Raw genomic sequence first — 16,766 nt, forward strand, 5'->3', positions numbered from 1 at the left:
AGTTGCCGAAAAAGAACATAAATTTTGGCACCATATCGACCCAATTAAGCATCCATTTCAGTAGAACTCAAAACACAGCCAAAAATAATCTAATTGAGCTATAATAAAACTGGACTTGTTATTCTGTGGTGGTGAGAATGACGTCAAAATGGTTTCAAAATGGCCAGATAACTAAACAAGATTAAAAAGCATAACTTTACAACCAAAGCTGAGATAATGAGAAAACACAGAAACACCCAACTTGTAGAATGCTCTTACTCTGTGGTTCTCTGGAGGCACTAAGGAGCGGAGGAAACCCCTGACTAGAAGTTTCCAGAATGGCACAAGGTAAAGAAGAACTCTTCAGGCAGCCACAAACATCCCTGTACTGAAGAGGGATGCAAGACCCTTCAGCCTCTGTGAGGATAAAGCAGTGGAAAGAACAACTATAGAGTCCCACTGACTTCTAAACTTCTAGAGGACTTTAAACATGGATGGAGAACAGTCCTTCTAGAACAGAACAGCAAAACACAGATTTTATGCATATTCATAGAGTAGTTTTAACTTTTGGAGCTGCTGATAATGGAAACAAAGATAAAAGAATCCCAAGAGCGAGGAAGACACCTGAATGAAATAAAAGTCCCTGATATGAAAGCTTTGATCATTGTCCAGAAGCTGGAAAACAAAACTGCCTGTGACCCTCAACAGAGGCACCAGGATGCCAAGATCTGGCAGAAAGAAGTTTTCTTGGGGAACACAAGTAGGTAGGAAAGAGGTTAAAGAGGACGTGGAGGCTGCTGAAACTTCAGGAAAAAAAAAACACAAACAAACAAAAAAGCCTGGACCAGAATAAAACACCATTTGGGAGGAAACCAGAGGGTTTTATCCAAAAAAGATTAGCTGAATGTTCTTAATGAACTAGGTCTACCAGCAGAGGCAATGCAACCTGGGACACAGGTCTCTCCTAAGTGTCAAACTGTATTCACATGAAAGATTGGCTATTAAATATTAATATAAAAGCCTTAGTAATTAAATACTTTTTATTTTTAACAACAGACAATCACCTGCAGAAGACATTTAAGCTTTTTTCACTTATCTTGATAATATAAGGACCTGAAATGTACTACAACAGCCTTCTTTTGTATCTATTTATGTATGATATGGTTCCTTCTCTTTTATATGTACTTACAGGTGTACATACATGTGTATGTAGTAAATAATGTGTATTAATCAATATTTATCACCCTGTAGAAACTGAAAAACTTCACAGGACAGGAGAAATATAAGAAAAAAGAGAAATCAAACTGAAAAATGCAGAGATTGGGTGAGATACCAGTTCTGTTTTGAGCAATTTTTTTTTGTTAACTTATTTAGCAAAAATGCTTGAACATTTTGGGTACAGCTGCCTTGTTAAAGACTCAGCATCCCCAGCCTTTCCCTAATGTGCAAGGGTAACAGTGCTCATCCCTCAAGACCTCTCCCTAGTGGTATGTCAGAAATTATATTCCTGATGTTCACGAATTCATATAAAACACAGTGGGAAAAGGAAACAGAAACACTTAAAAAGGGCACTCAGATAAAAGAGGAGCCTTTTTCTAGTTGATAAATGCATCCAGTAGCATTTCTTTATGTAATCCCTCTTCAGACAGTAGAAGGAAGTCACTGAAGAATTATTTTTTTTTAAACAGATAAAACACGAATCATTTTATCTTAAAATTACATAACATAAATGCAAATTAATCAGCATCCTTAGACAATTGTACAGGTGACAAAGTGGCTCTAAAGTCAGAAGATACCAGAGCTGTTAAGCAGTTCTTTGTTACACCGGCTGTAACTCTTAATATTTCTCAAAACCACCACGAGAAAAGCCGTGCACATTTATATCCATTAAAGGAAAAAGCCATGGTGGAGATGTGAGAGTGCATTGGTTCCCCTCTAATCGATAGGTTACTTGTTCAATAGAGGGCATACATTACTTTTACTCCAAGACAAATACACTGGAAGTTATGTTTTGTCTCTGTCACTGAACAGCTCTTTCTCATCCCAGCTCTTGTTGGCCTTCCCTTCCACAGAGTAATGAGCCCAGGACTTTTTGATGACTAAGGGGAGCCTTCATTTTTCAGAAAAAATGACTGTCCCTCATCTGACACAAAACACCACTTAAGGATGAAGCAGTGGTATCAAAGGTGCAATAGAAGCAAAATGCAAGGGGAAAAAAAAATAAATTCCAGTGAAGTCCCCATTTCTTTGGGGAGTAACCATTTAACTCTGTTTCCTGAGAGACTAGGGAAAACTGTACAGGGAGACAGCAAAGGCTTGGGAGAAAACAAGTGCAACCAGCTAAGAAAGGCCCAGAAGCTGGGTGACAGTGGCAGTACAGACAAAAAGATCAGTTTTAAGCTGGAGAAAATGAAGAGACTCTCTTAATTCTAACAGTACCCCCCTGCCCCTCCTTCCTTTCCCACTTCTCCCCTTCCTCCCAGAAGGAAAACATGTCTGAGCTGTTCACAACATCAGATTTTTTTTGTGTGAGTACAGAATCTGGGTTTGGCTCACAGGATCTTCGGTGAAGGCTGAAACACTGACAAGAGTATGAAAGGGACCCACAACACCACGTTCTAACACAACTGAAGCTGTAAAGCAAAAAGGAGAAGGAGAAGAAAAAGCCAAAAAGAAAAAGGAAGAAAAAGAAAGGAGAAAAAAACAGGAAATAAAAAAGCCTTCCATGGACTGAGGAAGGTTTACTTCAGTCACTAATAAGCTTTGGAGCACAGTCAGAGCACCCAGCAGGACAAGTTGTCAAATCAACAACCATTACAAGGAGCAGCACCAGCCCCATCCCGGGCTGAGCAGGGAGAGGGTTCATTAACAAGCCTCAGCTCTGTGCCCTGCCCGGGAAGGGCAAGGTAGAGAAGCAGAATGCACCACAGTGTTCTCTCTCTCATCTGGAGGGAGAACAATACTATGCAGATCCACTCACTGGAGAACTGCTGGCTCCCTGCTAAGTATTTACTTGAAGCAGAGATCCCTCGGTGCTTCTGACTGCACAGACATTGGAAAGCTGCAAACACACAGAATTATAAAAACATTGAGCAGCACGAAACTTGTATGAGATCTTGAATAAATTAAAATAGAGCTCAGGTTTGCTGGAGACTCAGTCAGTCTGCAACATTACCATGAATGTTTTAGGCTTAAATAAAAAAAAAAATTAAAAAAAGAAATAAAAAAAAAAAAAAAAAAAAAATAAAAAAAAATAAAAAAATAAAAAAAAAAATAAAAATAAAAAAAAATTAAAAATAAAAAAATAAAAAAAATAAAAATTAAAATTAAAATAAAAATAAAAAAATAAAAATTTAAATAAATAAATAAAGAAAGAAAGAAAGAAAAGAAAAATTGTGACTGGTACCACAAAAAGCAAGAGGTAACGAATTGCCAAGTGCCCAGACGTAGAATTGGTTCAAACCAGTTTTGACTGATTCCTGACAGGCAAAAAAGGGTGTCCACAACAAATGGTACCAACTCCTTAAAATCAGTGCAGAGCTTCAAGTTACACATGGGACTTGATGTTAGCAGAAAGGACTAACACCTACATTTATTACAGTTCTTCCAAAGAAAAGATCAGATGGGTGAGAGAAGAGGGAAAGGCTGTGTACAGGAAAGGTGGAAGTAAAGCAATGGTTAGGAAAGAGAAATATTTGAGCCCATCATTGAAAAACAGCTCATTATTTTCTCTTGCAATCCATGATCTCAGTAAGGGTTCCCTGACATTAATGAACAGGCAATCCACTCAAACATTCCAGTCAGCCTTTCCTTTGGGCTCTGCTAATGCCTTGCCCATTTCTGACCTTTGGGCTTTGCAGAAATGAAAGTCCCTGGGAGAGTTCAAGGCATTTGTGCAGGTCAGGAACGTGGTTCAATGGTGCAGTGCTGCCCCTCTCCTGCTCAGCAGTGCTCCAACATCCCTGGTCAAGGGCTGCTGCAATCAAAGGGACCTGCAGGGCCTTTATCACAACCAGCCACGACCCCCAGTAAGGCTATTTAATAAAAAAAATAAAATTTAATGCTTATTTGTGTCATCCTGAAGAGCCCTTTCCTTTCCCCCATTCCAACCACTGCATCCTACCAGTTTACCACCAACTGCTGGAGATGGAATGGTTAAAAGTTGTTACCACAAATCAGTCCTAAAGTCTTAAAAAAAAAAAAAAAAAAAAAATCAGTAGATGGAAGATTCCATCATTATCACCACTTTACATCAGTACTTTGATTTATGACCAGCATCTGTAGCACAGTACAAACAGTGCCTTTAAACACCTGCAAGCTAAAAGTAGAAATCTAATATGCAGCTTTATTGAGAAAATAAGAGCAACTGGGATCCACTGGGGAACAACATTCCCAAACTGACACCCACCACTTGCCAAGAGATGCAGTGTGAGCCCATTCCTCAGATTCCTGCTCCCACACAACATCCCAGCTCAGCCTCAGGTGGATGCAAATTCCTCATGTATTGATCCTGTTACATTATAGTATTATCAGCATTTGCTCACAACCCATCCTATCTAATAGCTCTGTTTTTAGTTTTTATAAGTGTAGACTGCTATGGTCAAGAAAAACAATCCTGAAGTTATAAAGAATTTGGGGAAAACCCAAACCCTTGTAGAATAAAGGGGTTTAAATATATGCGCAGCAAGGTGCACAATTATGTACTGCAGTATATTTTGAATGGCAAGTACACAGGAACTAAGTAATTGCCTGAGTGAAAGAAAAATTTATCTTTTAGCCTAAAAAGAGCATTTCATAACAAGTATTTTACTGCCACAAAATGTGTGTCTTCAAGACAGGATGTAACACTACAAAAGTGAGCTGACTGGAGAGTAGCTTACCAGACGAAGGCAAAAATATTCAAATATATTTCTGACTCATTTTATGGCACTCTGTACTCAGGGAAGACTTTGAAAGATGTGTAATAATACTCTGAGAGTCAGTGGATGTGTCTGCATGTTCTGTGTGCACAAAGGGGTGGGGCTGCACATGAGCACCACCACCAGCACAACCTGGCACCAGGATGAAACATGCATCAAAATATTGTGCTTTACCCCTGAACCAGAAATGTTCCCATAGCTTTTTGTTTTCTATGTGTCTCAGTCACAAATATCCAAGAATAAATTTGAGAGCTAAAACATTTTTCACAACTCCTGTTGACCAGAAGAGCCATGCTGAAAATGATATTTTTTTCTGTCACTTAGATTATGTTTTAATATCATTTTAGTGCTTCTAAACAGTACATTCTGAGGCATGGTTTGTTGCAAGTGAGGTCTGATTTCATCCTGGCTGACCCAGTGCTGCACTTCATGTCTCTCTGACAATTTAGACACTTTTCTCCCTCTGCTGCTACATGAGATTTTTATGTCCAGATGATTAGTTTAGCATTAATGGTTAGAGGGTTAGTTCATTTTGAGCAGAGCATGGATGTTAGACCATAGCTGCTGTCCTTTATGAGCATTAACAAGAGGTGCAAGCAGACACAGTGATGCATTAGTTTTGTTGGAAGCATCCTAAAAATTCAAGCCAAGCCTTCCAGTTCTTATTCTCAAAAAAACCTGGTACTGGAATACATCAGATGATGAGGATGATGCCCTGTATCAAACAGGGAATGCAGTAACAATCCTCTCAGTAACTGAATTTCCTTTCAATATTATTTTACTTACTCTTGCTTTCTCTTTTTACTGTCATTGATTTCCTTCCTTCTATTATTTCTGACTGGAAATCTGCAATTCCCTTTCATATCTCGAACCAATGCTTTGTTGATCTCATTATTTACTGCATTTCTGACCTGCATGTCTTCCTATTGCAAAATCAATACAGTATTTGGATTTTAAATAAAAAGTTGAGTGCTAAAAGTGCTTTATTCTGTAGCTAATGGCAGTGCCATATTATTAGTTTTTATGCCCAATAAAAAATAAGAAACTGCCAACTATTGTAGCCAAGGCAAAATCACAGCAAGATTCTCAAAAATAAACCTTGAGAGCCCAAAGTGCACGTGAGGCACCCCATGGCTGACTTTACTATCCATGTTACTGAGTTTTATCTACATGTCATGGTCATTAATGTTACAAACTGGGTTTTAATGCAGTGATCATCTAATGCTTTAGCAATACTTCTACAGAAGAGAAAAACCAGCTTGAACCCCAGAATATTCTAATGAAGTGCAGCAGGGAAATTATAGTGAACAAAAATATAAAGAGCAAGGGACCAGGGAGAATAACACAATACTCCAGTGGGCACGTGGACCCCCGTGCCAAAAGACAAGAAAAATGGGATTTTGCATAAAACAATTGGCAAAAAACTAGACCAAGGCAGCTGGGGAGGCTGGGAAGGTGGATCACTGCTCGGGCTCCGGAGCAGGGGAGGAGGAGAAAGCAGCTGGTTTGGGCAGCAGAGCAGAAGAGGTTCACTCAAGAGTGAGTGATGACACTTTTAGGAGAACGATGACATTTTTTAGGAAAAAGTGAAATAGAAGCTGGGATGCTGAAACAACCAGGGAAGATCTTTGCTGATAAACAGACATTTAACACATTGTTTGGAGTTTTGTGACTATGTTATGTTAGTTAAAATAGAGCCTGAAGTAAAAATGTGTGAGAGTAATTCCCCTGAGAAAACTGGTCTCCAGGAACTCAAGAGGGTTCATAGGTCCAGCAAAGAAATTATGAAAACATTTAGCTACACACATATACCTGTGTCTGGGTGCATATACACACACACATACACCTGTACATTTTTACATGTACTCTACATACTTGTGCAGACATCTGGTGAAGCTTAATTAACAAGTAAATTGTTATAATAATCATATTATACAACCGTGGAAACATCCAGCCCCCCAGAAGATCTTGTTTGATTGATGTTGTTTGATTGATCTTCCATCACTGATATGAGGGTAAACCTGCCTATATCCCCATTTTTGGGGTTTATTCAAGCAAATATATCTTTAAGTGACTTTGTTTATATTTTTCATATGTACCTCAAATTGCTGTTTCAATACTCAGAGTCAATTTACTAAGTCTCGGTGCCGTGTTCTCATTTTGCTACAGAATTAACACTTGAAGAGAGAGACACACAAAATAAATAACAAGCCCTATTTTCTTTATACAGCAGCACAGTCAGCACTGGATAAAGTATTTGTTATTCTTACTGTAAATTTTCCATGTGACAATATATAACTCTCAGACATTAAAGCAAAATATTTGTCCTGCAAAATATAAAGGTTGAAATACAAACTCTGCCAGAAATAGTCTAACAGTAGTTAATTCAATGCAGATCCTTAGAAGCAAGATGATGTTAATAACTACAGGAAAAAATTAGATATAGTTGCATTTAAACAAATGCCACATGAAACACAGTCAACCATCTGCTAAAACTGTCGTAGGGTAGGATGTTGGCAGATATTGCATAATCATCTGCATATGACAGATAATTTTAGCCAAATCTAAATTAAAACAAAACAAAACATATTCTGATACTTTTTAAGAAAAAAAAAATTAAACCATTTTGTAAACTAATAAGTACCAGAAGTGTTATTTATTATTAATACTCACTGTTACAGGCACGAAAAAGAAAGAGAAAACAGCCCCTTTTTTTTACTCTTTTCTATGTATTTTGAAACACAGATTGTTCTGCCTAGAGTTTCTCATGCATTTTACTCCCTTAAACCTTTTCAAAGCAGTGGCTTAGAAAAACAGTTAACACAAAAAACAATCTTCTGCTCCTCAGTCACTCTACAGTACAAGGACTATTTGCTCATATAGCTTAATGATCTGGGAAGTGAGAGATTTGGAATATTTCTGGAAGGGTTTTCTAACACACAAAAAATAGCCACAACTGGTAAAGGTTGTCCTTGTAGAGCAGGTGGCGAAGTTTCCCAATTTATACAGAAATCTGTGCAGTCATATCCCATTTAACTATGTTGATTTACTATTCATTATTTAAACAGCGCACAAAAAATGTGCATTACAACAAAATGTTATCAGTTCTGAAGGTCATTGTCTAAATAATACAATGAAACACGTTTCCTAAAGCCAACTTCTACCAAAAAAAAAAAAAAAAGGAAAAGAGAAAAAAGAGCCAAATTACTTGAAGATCTAACAAAACAAATATTGTTATCAAAGACAATTGAATCTTACAGTACTTATTTTAAATACTATATGGAATTAAAATTGACTGAAGAGATTTGATTTTCTTTAAATACATTGGGACTGCTGAGAAGGAATAGAAAACTTGGTAAACAAGTTACCTAAAAACAAACAAACAAAAATAAAACCCAAGGAAAAGAACAGCCCTTGAAAATTGGATTAAGTGGAAGGACAGCCTTTGTTGTCTGTGCAAGCAGCCACACTGGAATTCTGCAGCTGGCCCAGGGAATGAATGTTGGGCTCACAGAGTGACTGAGGGGGGAGGGAACCCCTTGAGGGCTTTAGTCCCCCCTCCTGCTCCCAGCAGGGTTAACTTCCAGGTGGAAGTAGGTTGCTCCATGTTTTATTGATGTTGATCTATTGATCTCCAAGGGATTCCTCACCTTCTCCACACTGCTCCAGTGCTCACCAGCCCAGCCAGGACTCCCTGGGTTGCAGCTTTTGACTCTTGTGTTTTGTTGTACACCTATAACCCCATTTTAGTAAAGTATTTTATGCTACCACACTAAAAGTAGCTTCCCTTTTGGTAGCTGAATAAACCACTCATCCTAAGTAATGATTGCAGTCTTTTAAAATAAATGCTGTGTGGATAGAAGCAAATGCATGACCCAACATAGTTTTGTCTATGACCTAACACAGTTTTAATATTCAGTTGTTTCACATATTGGTCTTAAATATTATCAAATCGCTACCTGGCTCAAAGCAACTGTTCCTCATCCCACCAAACATAAACATCTCAATCAGGAAAACTATGCTTCCAGTGAGGAAAACCAATCCAGTGTCCATGCTAAATTTCTTTTCACATTCTCTCCTCCTGAGTTTCACCACACAATTCATGTGCTGCTCCTGTGCTCTGAGTATTATTTTAAACACACCCCAAGGTCAGGAGCAGTGGGAGCCTCTCAGGGACATCGAGTTGTCTGCAGCCCAAGACACACCACACCTTGTTTCCCCTCAAGAAAAACAGTTCTACTTATCAGCTTGGGTTTGGGAGGGAATATCAAAGTGGTAAACATAAAAACATACATGTGTTACTAATGTAACAAGTGCCATCCTGGCATAATGAACCCGGCCCCCCTTCCTGCCCTGCTGCTACAGTCCAAAAGCATCAAGTAGCACTTCTGGCTCAAGAACATCTGAAATAATTGCTGGGATGTTCCCTGTGCTGGATACAACCCTGGAAAAGTGTTTCAAAGGAGACTGTGTTAATATTTGCCTTCTCAGGAGTCCAGTCTCCAAAATGGCCTGAACATGCACTTCCAAGAAGAAATGGCCTAAGAGCTGATAGATCTGAGTGTTCTTTGAAGATACCACGGGCTGGCTGTGATGAACCTCAGATGTACTTCACACGTATCTATTAAGAATCAGATCTATTATGAGTTTATTCCCAACTTCCTATATGGATTTTTGATCGTTATTTCTGCCTAAAAGTTAAAACAAAAGTGAGGAATCTGATTCTAATGAACCTCTACACTGAACGGGTTACAAACAGCATTGCAAAGCTTTCTGATCAAACATAATTTTGTTGAAGAGTTTTAAACTGAAATATTCAGTATGATGAAACAAAAATAACACGTGAAACAATAAAGGGAGGACAGATTCAAGGAGAAAAAGAAAGTAGAGAGAATATTGGAATGGATGTAAGTGAAATGTGAGCAATGCTAATGGTGTTCAGCCTTTCACAGGCTGTACATGGAATGCAGAGTGCTAAAAACGTCACTCAAATGAAACTGCTACAGTAGCACATAGTATTTTGCTAAAATATATATAATAAACAGCTTAGAAGAAAATAAAAACAGGTTTTTTTAAAAAATGTGATAACGAAACTTGCGAAAGAATTGAGGGTCATGTCCCCAGAACAAATGTAATGTCACCTCAGCAGCAGAGAAGGCTGTTAGTGAAAACAAGTGAATCAAGAAATTTCAAGTTCAGCATCATGAAAGAGTGTCATGAAACTCAATCAGAGGAAAGGCAAATAACTCCAAGCAACAGCTTTGCTACTGCAATTTCCCCTTGGATAATTTTACTGCAAAGAACAACTTAATTCCTACTCATAACGACTACCCATTAGACCAACAGCTATTGCTGCTGTCACCTATGAAAACTTTGCTGTGCCAGACAAAACTCCAGAAGTATTCATTACAAACAGCACAATCACTTCTTTCTTACTATGAGAAAATTAGAAGTATTCACCCATTTGTGAACTACAAAAATTAAGACAACTTTCTGTCACGTTCACTCAGTTCCCATCCTGCTCACAGTGTTGCATATGGAGAAGACAATCCAATCAGGCAAATCACAGAAAGTGCATCTTTCAGGCACAAACAATAAAGCAGCTTCACCAGAGAGAGCTCAAATCTGCCACTAGTTCTAATTTTATTTTTTGGGGTGCTGTTTTTTGGGCATCTTTTTGGGGGTTGCTTTCTTTTTTGGTGTTTAGAATTTCATTATTTACCACAAAGAAGAGGTAAAAGGAAGTACATGCACCGAGTTACTTATTAAGCCAAAAACAGTACTTCCCTTTTATTTCCCCTTTCCTCCACCACAGCTTCAACCAGTGAAAACTCAACAGTGAAAACTCAACAACAAAATAATCCACATTTGTAACAGTTTTAGGAGCAGATTACAGACACCAGACCAAAGCTCTATGTGTTAATTGACCACATTTCCTTCATGTCAGTGAAACTACATCAGTTTACACCCTCACAAGCTGTACCTTAGTTTAGGCACAAAATTGTTCTGAACAAATCACGTCTTAGCTGGCAATTTAGACAATGAGAATCAATAAAAGGGAAAATGATGCTGTAATGAATGCATCAGTTATCAGTGAAGGTCTTTCCGAAGACCAAGGGAAAAAAATAACAAAACCAGACGTCTCAGTACAGCACATTTTGACCCCATATTATTTCTCTACTCCAGGCATTTCTGCAGTGTTCAGGTTTGTGGAAGTGGTTGGTGTTTATTACTTTATCCGCTTCACAGTGCACAGGGTTTTCACATGCAGGTTGCTGAAGACGTTCCACTTTTTAAATATATCAGCATTAAATGATGTATAAGCTCGTTCTACTAGTGATTCATAGATTTTTATATTTCTGCTCTGGCTCTGCCTGAAAATTGAGATTTTCAGTACTTTCAAGGTTATCTCCTGCAGTGTTGGACCTTAACACAGTTATTCTGTGTCCACTTCTCTGATTTAGCAAAGTAGGTCACTGTCACCTCAGTGCCTTCCTTTGATTCCACCATCTTGGCTTTTATTTAATGACTATACAGTGGAAGGACTCTCAGTGCTCTCAGTGCAGATTCACTCACACCAGACTGTCTGCAGTACAATGAAGCTGAACTAGTACTTTCTGTAGGAACCAAGATAGTAAAAATCCCTATTTTTTTGTAAGTCATATTCCTCTCCTCAGCAAACACTCTGAGGTTTGTGTGATTCATCTTTATATCAGGCTTGAATGTCAGTTATGTTTGGGGTGAAATTTCATCTTCACATGAAGTATTTTTCCTAACAACAAGATAATAAGCTACAAGACCACGTAAATCTTATTTACTACAGCAAAGACAGCAAGATCAAAACAAAGGTAGTGGAAAAGGCATTTTTTGTTCACTGCACTCAAACTACTGTTTTGATTATAGTTACAGTGTTTTCCAAATATATTGGTTCTTTCCAAAACCCTGCATTGATTAGTGCACCAATTCTACAAACAAAGCTTATTTTAATGGACTATTTGACTTGCTCAAAATGCATAAAGGTAACTGCAATTAATTTCACTATGACATCGGGCCACTGACTGTGATGTGACTCTTCTATTACTGTCACTGGTCCATCAAATAAATTTAACTACAGCTCTACTACAAAGTTTGAGCCTCTGTGCTCACTGAACACGTGGTTACGGAGTGCTCTGGACAAGAGGAAGATCTGTCCCCTGACCAGTGGGGATGAACAGTGACTGGAACCCAAGGCTGGGTGACAAGAGTGGTGTCATTTCACTGGCTTGGGGAACCAAATGGCACCCAAAGGGAGTGGCTCAAATCCTCTACAGCCACCTGCACTCTCAGCAGTATTTGAGGCTCAGAGAAACTTTCAGATGTTTAATTCACTGCTTGTTCAGAACACAAACACGTTATAACCTCATACAACCCCTCTGCTTCTTTTCACCTCTCTCGTTCACCACATCCCCAGCTCCTTAGACTGTTATTGCTTTAAGTTTATCTGACTGTGATGTAGCACGTTACAAACACTCAACACCACTCTGACACTGAGTACGTTTATCACCTTAACCTTAAAGAGCTTTCTGGGAAATTTCTATCAACCCGTCTCATTAAAATAAAAATATTAGTTCAGGCTGTCCTCACCAAATGCATTATACTTGACACACAGACAATGACTGAAATTGATGTCATGTTTTCCAGGGCAGGGGTGCTTTTATTTATTTATGCAAGCTGCTGAGAGTCCTGCAAATGGATCTCGTGGAACAGGTACACTCTGCCCTGACAGCACTTCCCATCCCTGAGACAGAAAATCCCACAGAATGGGGAGAAGGCAGCCTGGGCCTCGACCCATTTTTATCTCAGCCTTTATTTGACAATAACATTGATGATAATTGTGGAAAACGTGTTACTTTTGCATCTATGCATTTCTGAAATGGTGACCCAGAAAGCAACATTCCAATTTCCCAATCCTACTTAGTGAGCTGTATTATACTGCCATGAACATAAAAAATATATCAAATAACTCAAAATTATTCAGAAAAACTACACTTGCCCTAAGCAAAGTAACATTTCTACCTTTTCTGCCCATAGCCATTGGAAAAAAAAAAGAGAATACTAAAAACAAAATCAGAAATACATGAAACTAGAAGATTAAAATAATTTAATAGGAGTATCATCTCAGGGGAAACTAATAATCAGCTATGAAACAGATTCACCATTAATTTATATGAATTGACTATAGAGCAGCACAGTGTTCAAATCTGGGACACAATTTAAACTGGGACAAGTAATCATTATTTAACCTAGATTCTGTAAATTCACCTCAGACATTTCAATTTTTCCTTAACAGCAAATATCCAATGACCTGCCACAAGACACAGAAGAGAAATATTGTGAAAAGCATAGTATTTGCTTCTTTCCATAGCAAGTGGTGTCCCCAAGGCTGTCAGAGAACAAAACTGAATTGGGCAGCAGTGTTTAGAAAGAGCTTATATGGATAATGGCCACAGAAAGGTTGAGATATTAAAAATTAAGAAGTACAAAAAGAAAAGCTTTGCTATCAATATCTTACTGGAAATAGAAAGGAATATTTAAAATAAACTTGCGATCAACTACAACATTTACAGAGAAACACCCTCTGCCTATGTGAGAGCAAAAGCTTCAGCACCCCAGCTAAAAACAAATATGATGATGATGATGTTAATAATAATTGAATTCAATTATAGAGAATTACAGACAAGAGTGGAGTTCACAGGCACTTAAGGAGAGCATGACCAGGATTTGGCCACACTGATTTTCTCACATGGGAGCCTCAGAACATGTGACAGCAACACCCAAACAGAAATGCCCAGTTACACACACACATGTGACACCTCTCACAGAAAAACTGGTACCTACCTGGCCAAGAATCCTTCAACAAAATTGATTAACATCGTAGATATTTCTAATTATTACCAACTGCCTGGGGACCAGCAGTCACCAATCAACAGTGTGAGGTTTGTGCTGTTTCAGAACAAGCGATTTTCTGTCGTTGCAAAAAAATCCCCAAGTTTTACAGTTCCTGAGCTCTGCACGAAGCAGCTGGACATTTTGCATAATTTTTTGTGAGACAGCCAAGCACGAAGCTCTTAAATTTTCCTCCCAGGTAATAACCCCAGCTAGGGCAGAGCTGCCGTGCTGCTGACTGGCTCCTCGGGGCAGACGGCCCTCCCTGTCACCTGCGGTCACTTCCCACCTCGCTCCTCCTGCATTTCCCTCTCCCCTCTCCCAGGCAGCGCTGATGACCTTGCAGTCATTGTGGATTCCGAGCTCTCTCTCCTGAAGCACCCATCAATCATGTAATTAAAGTCTCTCACTCCTGCTGTAGGACTCCAGCCAGGTTGGGACATATGTTACTTAGGCATTTTATTGAAACATTAATTCAGTGCAGACTTTTGTTTATCTGATTTTTTTTGGTCTGCATGCCTCCAGCTATTGCATTTTAAAACTCACTCTGTGTGTGGAATTGAACAGTCAGAGCCCTTGACACTGAACTCTTCCTATTACATTTTTCTCATATTAATCAAAGGTAGAGTTATGTCAGTTGGTTTAAAAATCTAGATGGTGCATCACTGTTCTAATTCATCTCTGCTTTGATTAGGGCCTTGCCAATCAGCTCATAATTAATGTTTATAGTGATTACCATCAGCTGTTCTGCACCAGAGGCAAAAGGGGTGAGAAGGTTTCTAAGGAAGGGTTCAGCTGCTGTTTGGCCACATCTTGCACTGGACGTGGATGTTCTGTGCTCAGATTACATGGCCCATGGAACTGTTGAGTATCAAAAGACTAAAACACAGTGATGTGTGCATGTAAAAGTGTGGGATGGCTTCTGCATTTTTAAATGCAATGAAACAATAATTATTTAAAACAATCCTAATCAAACACCTACACACCTAAATAAATACATTTATTTTTTTTTTAAATCTGTGTTTTCCTGACCATTTCTAAACATAAGCTGGTACTGGTGAGGCATGAAGGGCAATCACTTTTAATTGTGCAGCAGGTGAGCACTACATTTCTTTTTCTTATCTGTGCCTTGAAATAAGTTCATGAGCCAACATCATAGAAAAAAGCACAAGGGGAAACTAAACTCTACAGGACGCTGGTATATTAATTCAACTTGTGTTTACATACTCTCTTTTCTCAAAATTACCACTTAAAAAACTTAGTAATGGAGTGCAAAAAAAAAGAAGGGAAATTTGCTGCATTTCCAATGGGGAAGTCACATGTAAAATACTATTTTAAGGCTTTTAAAACCAAACCAAACTAACAATCTTGAGTGACTTTACCAAAGAGTGCCAAAGACAAGGACAAACAGGCTCACTGGGAATCCAGTTCACACTGACAGGAAATCAATAGTTCAGGCATTAACAAGTCACAAACACAATGCTCTACAATGGAAAACATTCTGACAAAGACAGGGAGCTATAAAGAATTTATGTTTTATACCTAAAGTTGGCGTGCCTTAAGGTTTTCTCTCCAGCAACACTCCTCCTGGCTCAATACCATCCCCAATTTTCCTCTCACTTTCTGACCTTAAACTTTAGAAGCAGCATTTAATAGAGGGATAAATGGCAAAATCCATGGAACTAAAGTTACAGCTTGGAGATGAGGATGAAATTCGGGTTTGCCTTATCACTGTGGTGTAGAGAGGTGCCATGTGCACCCCCACTCTCCCTCTCTTCCCAGGGATTATAAAGACTCAGCACAGTTTTTATAACCTGAGAGATTATAAAATCAGAGATTTGCCATCCTTTTTGGATTCCCCACAGAGGCTTTATAGGCAAGATCCCAGCAAACCAGTGGGGGGCACTTGAGGGCTGATCTCGTTAAAATGTTAATGTGATCTCTTTTTCCCACCTCCTGTCTCACAACACAAACAAATAACCCTGTATCTCTTTCAGCATTTTGCTGCTGAAAGGATGAATTCCACTCTGAAATGGCGTGCAAGAGTTCTTGCATAAACTCATCAAGTGGCAACAGCTCAACTGCAATGTTATGCTAAAATAATTTTCCATCTATAATAAAATATCCACTCAAGCTTTACTTGATGGCAAATGCTGCCGGAAACAGCCTAAAACCCTTCAGATTTTATGACAGATTAGTATTAAAACTGAATGGAGCCCAGAAAGAATTTCATGTAAGCACATTGAATGCCTGTCCTCCCCACCTAACCACGGTGCAGTGATTTTCCTGTTTGTTTATTCACTTTGCATTTTTCCAATCCGTGGTTTAGAGACTGTTTCCACGACCATATTTCAGTGGGATGTGGTGAGAGTGCCACATGCTGAGTTCCTGCAGAATCAATTCTTCAGAAGACAGAAATTTGTATTGGGTACTTGGAACCAAGCAATAGGTGAGAAACAAAAACTAATTGAATTTTATAATTAAAAAAAAAATTGTATGGATATATCAATTTTAATTCTTAAGCATCAACATCTCTCCGAAGAGATCCTGCATCTATTCTGTGATACACTGTAAACTGGCCAAAAAAAAACAAACATGAAAAATCTGAGATTTCCCACGTACACTGAGGTCTTCTAGTCCCAGATATGGGCACAGTTTTCAGTGTTATATGTCTCTGTGTGCATGTTTCTTCTTTCCTGTTATTCTAGGAAAGAGTATCAGAAAGGACCAGTAAAGACCCTGCTTTCTTCAAAAACTGCCACTGGATTAATTTCTTTCCCTTATAGACAGATATGTCTATAAACCTGTCAAATCTTGAGAAATATTTATTATAATAATATTTTTGGAAACATTCATTTCCTCATATCATTTACTCTGATTTGACAAACCTGCTGCTCGGTTTAGTTTATGGCAAGCCCGCTTGATCCTCCAAGAAAGGGCCTT

The 16,766-nt window shown here is 38.6% G+C and overlaps 1 protein-coding gene across 19 annotated transcripts in view; it reads right to left on the reverse strand.

The window, feature by feature from the left end:
* The window catches only part of RBFOX1 (RNA binding fox-1 homolog 1), a 1,129,454-nt gene that overhangs the window by 556,473 nt on the left and 556,215 nt on the right, over nucleotides 1-16,766 (reverse strand). The window lies entirely within an intron of this gene.

The sequence above is a fragment of the Neopelma chrysocephalum genome, unplaced genomic scaffold, assembly GCF_003984885.1.
Source record: "Neopelma chrysocephalum unplaced genomic scaffold, ASM398488v2 Primary Assembly neopelma1_65b, whole genome shotgun sequence".
In the NCBI taxonomy this organism is placed as follows: Eukaryota; Metazoa; Chordata; class Aves; order Passeriformes; family Pipridae; genus Neopelma; species Neopelma chrysocephalum.